We start from the raw sequence: 7,623 nt of genomic DNA, 5'->3' as shown, positions 1-7,623 counted from the left end.
GAGTTTGACATTTTTGTATTTTAGCCTGGAATCAAAGACACTTCAAAGAACAAATGAAAAATAGTGTGTGTTATGGAAATTTGTATCAAATAACCACTATTATCTTTAGCCCCACGGTGGACGCCAAACTGTTTACTCTCAAAATCGGATAATAATTAAATTTATAAGTGGTTTTAAGGATACGTGGATTAATTTGACACAAAATAATAGATTGAACTATAAGTAAAGCAAACAATAATAAAGTAAATTCAAACCGTGTGATTTGAATCGTTATAGCCTTGAGAAATAGACCTCACTCGAACTGAATATGATCCAAATAATGTCAAATACAGAAGAACAGAAGCTTGCAGAAAGAAAATAATATTATAATGCTTTTAGAATGCGTGTTACCATCCATTACAAAGAATCAGACCCCCTTTATATAGTAAAGGAGTCCTGCTTTAGGTACAATTCTATAAAAGGTAATAAATCTCGTGATTTGCTAATTAGTCGGTCTCTTGTTGATACGTGCCGAGATTCCCGCCGTGATATCCGACCGATTGCGGATACTTCGGCCTTCCGTTATTGGATCCGATAATGTTTCCCCGAGCTTGTTCGGAATCGGGATCGATTCCAGAGTCACGGGCTCGAAGATCTTGGAGACGTACGTTCTGACTTCGTTCTTTGGTTCGATGGAACCTAGGGTCGATCTTCAATCCATCACATTTCGGTTCTGGTCCGTCATGCAATAGATGAGCCCGATTTCGGCCGTATACATACTCTACTGTTTTAAATATGTCAACTACAGTACTTTTTGTTGTAGGTTTGAATTGGCTATAATATTTGATGTACTTAGTAAATAAAATATACTCCGCAATTAATAAGAAGAAAGACCGTTGAAATAATATAAAAATAATGTTCAAATTGTTCAAGCGAACTAGAGAATATTACATAAATGAGCAAAAGCATTATACTTTAATTTATAAATCCATAAAAGAAGAAAGCTTATAAATCCATAATAGAAGAAAGCCTAATACATCTAAAGAAAATGAGGCATTTTCCTGTTGAAGAAATGAGCCAAATTCTTGATCAAATCTTTGGACTTTTGACAGTGCAAGTCATTCAAATGAAATACATGATCCTCTCCTTCTGTTTCTTGGATCTCAACTACACCCATCCACCCGCTCCGACCCAATGCTTGATAGTAAGCCCAACCTCTATCCTTCAAAATATCCTTCTCCGCCACATTAATCAAGACTCTCTGACAACCTAGACTCGTTAAGCCTGGTGCACCTTCTACTACGGGATTAACCCTTGGGTCATCATTATCCGGATTCGAAGGACACACAAACGACCACAGCCGGTCCACATGTGCCTTCTTATCCGGGTACGAGGCCTCCGACCCTATTGGACCCGACCCCCAAAAATACGGGTGGACTAAAGCAACACCAAGAATATCAACCACAAGCTCTGGCTCAACACTTCCAGCAGCCATTGCTAGATTATGAGCGATGTTAGCACCCGCACTGTCACCGGAGAGGAAAACACGATCCGAAATTCGCGTGTTCGTTCAACCACGGCTCTTGACCATCGCCATTACAATGAGAAAAAACCCATTGAAGTGCTTGCCATGAATCTTCATATGCAATAGGAAGAGGGTGTTCAGGTGGTCTTCTGTAGTGAACAGAAACAGCGATGATTCGTGATTCGGACACAAGGGTGTTGAGGTAGTTATGGTAGTTGGATGAAGATGGAGTGAACATACAAAAACCTCCACCATGGAAGTAAATAACAAGAGGGAGTTTTTGGTTGCCAAGAATGGAAATATTTGGGACATAGATACGAACATAGACTTCAGAATCAGGAATAATATTTGATATATCTTTGGATGAAACTCCAGTTTGATAATCAGTACCTGCTGGAATTGAATCAGTGCCTAAAAGTCTCTCAACATGGCCATTTTTGTAAACTCGAAGATATGGTAGGAACTCGTAATCCAGCTCTGCATTGCTCGCGGCCATTACCTTCGCCTTGAACTATATAGTTGATTTTTTATTTTCAAACTATATATTTACGTTATGTCTACATTAATTTGTTACTATGGAGGAGGCTAGTGAGTGCAGTTGGTGTTTGCTTTTATCTTCGTCCGGTTAAGCTAATATTGCCTAAGCTAAATTTTTTTATCTCCACAAGTTTTGATGAATTCTATTGTACTTAGATAAGGTGAGATTTGGTATATTGTCTGCTTTTGGATCGTTGAAAATGACTTCCAATTTTGAAAAAGAAAACAAATTATATATAGTCTAAGGGTGTGTTTGGTACGACGGAAAATATTTTTCGAAAAATATTTTCCCATTTTTCACTGTTTGGGTGTACAAAATAGTTTGAAAAATATTTTCTTAGATATCACATTTTCCTAAAATCGGAGAAAAATGACTTTCTTAGAAAAAGTTAGAAAAATATTTTACAAAAAACTTCACTTACTCTCACATCTAACCCCGCCCCCTCCCCTTCTCTCGCTTACCACGCCCCCTCTCCATATTCTATAAGCCACCGTAAATTTTTTAGAGTTTGTGAATCTCCAGACTTCCCAAAAAACCTTGAAACTAAACATATTTTCATGAGACTTTTAACTTTAGTCCATGATTCAAAAATTACTGGAATCGGGAATTACACAAAAACTTTCAATTACTTTTTAGTCACTTCTCTTTCGTGACTCCCTTTTTCCTTCTAATAAGAAACTCAATCATCTTTCCATGTATGTCTTCATTGGTAGATGAAATAATCGTTTTCTAGAAAATAATTATTATATACTAATACACAAATCACCACAAACAATACATGAAACAGTTGTACTACGGGAAGGGAGATGCAAATAGGGAAACATAAACTCGCACGACGTCATAATCAAGATGCCAAAAAAGGAACAAAATTATTTTTGCAGTAACAATAAGTATGACTCTTCACAAGGAGAGATGCAGACCGGAAAACAAACAACGTAAACTCTGATGTCAATAATGATTAAAATAGAGTAACATGGACATCAAATTTGTTTACCTGTTAACAATAGCGGAATATTTTGTAGAATCTGTTCCAATCAATTGCTCAAATCCGACTTCGTCTCTCTTGGAAACGAAACTCTTGTTCACGAACTAAATACCTTATTTTTTGGTTATGACAGTGTGTTTCTTACTTTCGAGAGAATCACTTCTTAGACTCATTCTCTATTGAGAAAGAAATATATAATAAAAAGAGAGGCAAAACATAATATTAAGACAAGTGTCATAATCATAAAATGGCAAATGGACAAAATAAACTATCTTTCTAACTAAAAAATAAATTACCTTTCTAACAAAACAAAGTTGGAGTTTTAAAATTATTTTAAAATAAAAAACGAAATTGAAAAAAATATATTGCCAATTCAAATTGGGGAGTAGTTTCAAGTTGGAGTTTTAAAATTATTTTAAAATAAAAAAAACCAAAATAAAGAAATAAAAAATTTACAATTTAAATTTGGGAGTAGTTTCTTCCTAATATGATAGTCTATATCTATATCAATATCTATCCATATAGAAAAAGATAAGTAAAATATTTATATGATGCCATGTGGCATAACCATCTATCTATATATAATAAAAGTAGAGGCAAAAGCACAATATTAAGACAAGTGGCATAACCACAAAAAGCTAAGTGGCATTGTTAAGACAAAATAAACTACCTTTAATTTCTAACTAAAAAATAAATTACCTTTCTAACAAAACAAAGTTGGAGTTTTTAAATTATTTTAAAATAAAAAACGAAATTGAAAAAATAATTGCCAATTCAAATTGGGGAGTAGCTTCAAGTTGGAGTTTTAAAATAAAAAAATCAAAATAAAGAAATAAAAAAATTTCAATTCAAATTTGGGAGTAGGTATCTTCCTAATATGATAGTCTATATATCTATATCAATATCTATCTATATATAAAAAGATAAGTAAAATATTTATATGATGCCATATGGCATAACCATTAATAAGAAAAATGATACAATAATATTCGTATTATAGATAAACATAACGAAAAAATCAAAATATTATAGAACAAAACCTATGTATAAAGAGGAGAATAGATATAATGTGATTCTATCCCGCACTTTAAATTTATTTTGATAAATTTAAGTAAATAAATAATGCTCGAAAATATTATTGATAAATTTAAATATCAAAATAATTATGAGAAAGTCATACAGGATAAAGTCAAGTTAAATTTCAAGAGTAATACAAAATTACATTCATGTTATTATATTAAACTGATAATTTATTAATAATTCATATGATAATTTAATAATATTAAGTAATGGATAATACAATTACATAAGCAAGGAACAAAAATAAATGTGGAAAAATATAAAAATATAACACTTCTAATTACAATTATGATGAGAAAAGCCATACATATACACTTAACTACAAGCATAATAAGCAAATAGTTATAAAGGAAGAATACTAAAAAAAATAAAAATTCAAGGGATAGCTTAAAAATTTATATACTAATTAAATTTCTCAGGCAAAAGATTTTAGATAATAAATAGAACTCATAATTTCATAATGAAAAATACAAAAATATAAAGATACTAAAAAATGTGAGAAAATATAAAAATATAACACTTTTAATTACAATTATGATGAGAAAAGTCATACATATACACTTAATTAAAATCATAATAAACAAATAGTTATAAAGAAAGAATACTAAAAAAAATAAAAAATCAAGCGATAGCTTAAAAATGTATATACTAATTAAATTTCTCAGGCATGAAATTTTAGTTAATAAATAGAACTCATAATTTCACAATGAAAAATACAAAAATATAAAGATACTATTAGGATATTATACATAAGATAAACACATTATATATATAATACAAATTAATAATTATTAAAATATTGGTAGTAATAATAAAAGGCTTATCTCGTTATACTTTTGATGAATTCAAAATAATAATTTAGTAAAAACAAGTTTTTATTTAAATTTTCAATAAACTACAAAATTGAGAAAACTAATCAAATATTATAGTAATTGAATATACGAAAAGAGGGGGATAAATATAATTTTATGATACTTATATTTTGAATTAATTAAAAATTAAAATGTAAATAAATAACACTCAAACAAAATTACCAATAAATTTAGACAATTGAACAATTTTGAACAGTAGTATTACTATTGTTCAAAATTCACATTAATAAATGTATAGTACTAAGTATTTGCCAATTCAATAATAAAAATAAAAAGGAACAACTAATTTATTTGATTACTATATGATGTGTATCCTTTAATTTTGTATAGATTTTGTTATATTTTTGCACAATATATTAAATAATAAAATACAACTAATATTTATTAAACTAATATGATATATTAGATCATAATTCTATAAAATTAATATTCTGTCAAATTATCTGCGCATCGCGCGGGTTCTAATACTAGTATATAAAGGAGAGAGGTTTCAAGAAAAAACTATCGCTCACACAAACTGATCGCACGTTCTCATTATTTTTTAACGTGCAACATTTTTTTCTTTTATTTATCTGTGTTTTAACTTCGCTAGGTAACCTCTTTTAGCGTTTGGTAGGGTGAGTCCATATGGACAACCCCATGCCGCAACCCAAACCCAATATCCAACAGTAAGACCAATACCTTGAGGCTTAAGTTAGATTTACTTATAAAAAAAAATTCAGTCATTTATACTCAAGCAAATGTTCACCGCTCCGGTGCCAAAGACTTACTTCCATTTTCTTGCTTTGACATATTCTTTTGCGATCTTTTTGCACGTAAGAGCTCAATAATTTTCTTAATTTTATCGGCCTTGCACCAAAATACATGCAACGCATAAGTTCTGAGCATCAAATAAAATCAAATTGAACCATTCAAGTGTAAGAAATATCGAATTGTCAGGATACGTAAGTAACAACACTTGACACTAATATGTTACTCAAATTAAATTTATTGCTACCTTTAAATAGAGAGTAAATTTTATGGGTAATTATTCAATTTTGTGTTCATTATCGAATAATTATTTTTCTTATTTTTGTTACGCAAAAGTCATTCAGCTTTGTGTTTATTATCCAAAAGTCACTTTTCTTTCTTTTGTTATACAAAATTATTTTATTTTGTTCTAGTTATCATAAAAGTCACCTTGGCCAGATTTTACAATACTTTTACTTGAAAAGTTTATTATGTCTTTGACATTATAAATTCTCATTTATGTAATATTTTCTATATTATATACTAGTATATAATATAATATATTTTATTTTATTTTATTTTATATTTTATAGTATATCCGTACATTTAATTTTTACATGGCAGCCAATTTGTTTATCATATTCAAACATGAACATATTTAAAATATAAAAATGACAAAATAATATTTATTTTTTAAAATTTATTTGAAATAATAAAAATATATTTGTTTAACAAATAATAGTTTTATATTCAGTAAAACCTTTAAAAAATTCAAAGATATTTTATTAATATTAAGTTTTTTATAGCTTTATCTGTCAATATTATTTATTTTAAAGTGCTAATCTTATGTGTCGGTGTGTTAACTCTGGGTATTTTATTTATTGAATTAACGAATATGGATTGGCTGATAAATCTGTGAGTTTTGATTTTATAATTTTCATCAAAAATATTTCATTAGGTATGGTTAAGAACGTTACTTTAGATTTGTTCACAGTAATGTTAGAGACAAATTTAATAATGCTACCTATGTATCTTGAAAATTAACGTTAAGAGAAAATTAAATCTAGGAATCTATTATAAAAATAATAAATAAAATAATGTTCAAGTATTTTAATTATAAGTAAAATACCTAGGTAAAAATATATTATATAATATATAATATAGAAGGTATTACATAAATTTTATAAATCTGGTCAAAGTAACTATTGTGATAACTAGAGCATAGTAAAATATTTTTTGTGTAACAAAAGAAAAAAAATAACTTTTTAATGAACACATAGTTGAATGACTTTTAAAAAATAAAAAAACAAAAAAAAAAATTGAATAACTATTGACCACCCAAATTTACCCGCTGAAAAAAAAATACACCTTGTCGAATTTAGTTCCTAATTTAACGCGCGCAAAAGAAAAAAGGAAAAGGCGTGGCCTTTGGTTTACCCACAGCATACGGTGACAGTCTCACTTCAAAATCATTTTCGTTGTCTTACAAAAGCAGGAAGTTAAAAGGTATACTGATTGGGATTGACTACAAAGAGTGCCCGCAACTTGCACTAAATCAGCCCGTATCAATCAATCTACTTTTTCCCAACGATTTTCGTCTTTTTTCACATATTCTTGACTGTGGTGTTTCCATTGGAAACTTCCATCTTTATTCAATTCCAACAATTTTCATATCTTAGTTTATTGCCTCCGAAATTTATAAGTGTAGTACGTGATGTATTAATATAATTATTTACAAGTTCATATGGAAGAATATGTATTCAGCCCGTATAAAATGGAACAAAAAGAGGAAGTGTTTGGAGTTAAACAGGTTTCAATAGATGCAAAATCCATTCATATGAAAGAGTGAGAGCAAAGAGACAGGCAAAGGTTTCTCCAGGCTTGGCGCAGGGAGGCACTACACACAGTGACAGAG

General features: G+C 29.4%; 1 pseudogene; it reads right to left on the bottom strand.

Moving 5' to 3' along the window:
- Positions 1-935: 935 nt before the first annotated feature.
- LOC107830567 (putative carboxylesterase 2) lies at positions 936-2,156 on the bottom strand (annotated as a pseudogene).
- Positions 2,157-7,623: the final 5,467 nt, after the last annotated feature.

The sequence above is a fragment of the Nicotiana tabacum genome, chromosome 15 (assembly GCF_000715075.1).
Source record: "Nicotiana tabacum cultivar K326 chromosome 15, ASM71507v2, whole genome shotgun sequence".
NCBI lineage: Eukaryota > Viridiplantae > Streptophyta > Magnoliopsida > Solanales > Solanaceae > Nicotiana > Nicotiana tabacum.
The sequence above is the reverse complement of the archived record's forward strand: the minus strand, read 5'-3'. Positions and strand labels throughout refer to the sequence as shown.